Source organism: Myotis davidii, unplaced genomic scaffold (assembly GCF_000327345.1).
Source record: "Myotis davidii unplaced genomic scaffold, ASM32734v1 scaffold108, whole genome shotgun sequence".
NCBI lineage: Eukaryota > Metazoa > Chordata > Mammalia > Chiroptera > Vespertilionidae > Myotis > Myotis davidii.
The window spans coordinates 934482-936899 of NW_006299260.1; the positions used below are offsets into that span (position 1 = coordinate 934482).

Here is a 2418-nt window from a genome sequence, read left to right on the forward strand (position 1 = left end):
TTCCCTGGGTGAGGGAGGCTTGGGTGCACAGCACCCCTTGGCACAGGGCTCTCACCTTGTTTTATAATACAAAAGGGCAAATGCTATCAAAATGACAATGAGTCCAAGGTTCATAATCCTCACAGTGCCGATCCCCTGGGTCATCGAAGGCAACACTGTTGCTGCAGTTTATGCAGTCAGGTCTGTGCGAAGAAACTCTCCCAGCAGCCTGGGAGGCAAAGCCATTGGGTGGCTCTGACACTGGCAATCCCCATGTCAGCCAGAGGGGCAGAGCTGGGCCCAAACCTGTGGTAATTTGTTCTCCCTGTCTCCTGCAGCAGCTTCCCTCCTTTGCAGCCCATGCTCAGGCCTTCAAATCTGAGGGTCTAGCCAAGGAGTCTGAATTTTTCCTAAGGCCCCGTAAGAGTGAGGACCTGGAAAGGGAGATGTGAGGGTCCTGAAGAACAGGCTTCAGAGCCTTCCTTGAAGCTGGTGGGAAGAGTGCTGTGTCAGGCAAAGATGGTCTCTTCCCGGCGCTTCTTGGTGAGGATGGTGCCTGGTTTGTGCTGGGCATCTGGGTGGTTGGCTAGCTCTGGGGGGCAGGAAGACACCGGGCTCTCCAGGATGGCTTGCTTCAGCTCACAGAACACAGCAGAGTCCTCTTTGGTGAGGAAGGTGATGGCCACCCCACACAACCCAAATTGTCAAAAGACATAAACATAGAGATACAAGAAGATGAGAAAACCCCTATGTAAATAAACTCTATTGGCCATATCATAGTTGACCACCATAGACACATCTTGGATGTTGATACCATGACCTGTCACATCTGTAGCCACCAAAATGTCCTTGGCCCCAGCCTTGAGGTTAGACAGTGCCAATTCTCGCTGCTCCTGGCCTTTTCCACCATGCAATGTACAAGCATTGTACCCCATCTTCTCCAGGGATTTGACCAAAACATCACAGCCCTTCTTCTGGTTGACGAAAATGATGATGGGCAGGTCAAAGCCTTGCTCCAAGATCGCCAGCAGCTTTTTCCTCTTCTCTGACTCTGACATGAGGAAGACCTTCTGTTCCACACGTTCATGGGGCTTGCCTGCAGAACCCATGTACACCATAGCAGGTCCCCGAAGATAGCTCCGTGCCAGACGCTCCACAGCTGGGGGCATGGTGGCCGTGAACATGACTGTTTGGCGGTATTATGTTTTCCTGACTCAAAGTTGGCCAACATCTTCTCAGGGTCCTCAGCCTCATCCGTGTCTGGCTTCTGGTGGGTGACAGGCATGTGCTCCAGGATCTTCTGGACATCTGGCTCAAAACCCATGTCAATCATCCTATCTGCCTCATCCAGAACCACATAGGTACAGCGGCTCAGCACCAGATAGTGGTTTTCCAGCACATCAAACAGACGTCCTGGGGTAGCAATCACAATTTCACAACCCATGCGCAGCCTGAAGCCCTGGTCTTCTCTGGAGATGCCGCCGATGACAGCCACAGTGCAGATGCCTAGTGGCTTCCCAAACTTGATGGTTTCTTCCTCAATCTGCTGAGCCAACTCACGGGTGGGGGCCAGGATGATAGCATAAGGGCCCTGGTCTGACTCTTCGATCCTGTCAATTTTGGGAAGAGTAGTCATCCAGACCAGCAACGGAATGAGGAAGGCTGCTGTCTTGCCACTGCCAGTCTCAGCCACACCAATGATGTCACGATTCTGTAGCCCAATGGGAATTGCCTGACGCTGGATAAGTGTTGGTTCCTTGTAGCCACACTTATCAATGACCTCCAAGATGTGTGGGGGCAGAGATGAGTCTTTCCATGATGGGATGGGATTAGGGATCTTGCCACCCTTGGTGGTAATGCTGTAGTCCTCACGGAAGATCCGCCAGTCCCTGTCCGTCATCTCATCTAACTTCTTCTGGGACCAATGGCGATCATCCCAGCGCTGCTCGGCTTCCTTCTTACGAAGTTTTCGGAGTCTTGCCTCCTCTTGCTCCTTTTCTTCCAGTGTCCTCCTCTTCTCTATTAGGTCTCCATAGAAACGTGACTGTTCTCCTTTCTGCTGCTTTAAGTTGATGCCTGCAATGAAGCCTCGCACCAACAACTGCATTTGGTGCGGTTCTTTGTACCGTGGGTTGTAGTCGATAGATGTGTCCTCAGATGCATCCCACTCAAAGACAAACTTGCGGTCATTGAGATGCCTCGTTCGGCGCTGCTTCTTAATGCCACCCAGGTAACGCTCCTTAATGGCATGCAGTTCCTTGCTCTTACCCTTCTCCTCTCGGATCTTCTGCCGCCCTTCCTCACCCTCATTTCCATTGGTCTCCCGTTCCATCCTCTCCCTGCGTTCCCGTCATTCTCGCTCCTGAGGGTCTTCCAACATTTTCCTGCCCAAGTCTCCAAACTGTTTCCTTTTCTCCCTCTCTTCTTCAAGCATCTTCT

At 51.9% G+C, this 2418-nt stretch overlaps 1 pseudogene; it reads right to left on the reverse strand.

Moving 5' to 3' along the window:
* Positions 1-200: 200 nt before the first annotated feature.
* The window catches only part of LOC102759426, a 2795-nt pseudogene continuing 577 nt past the window's right edge, over positions 201-2418 (reverse strand).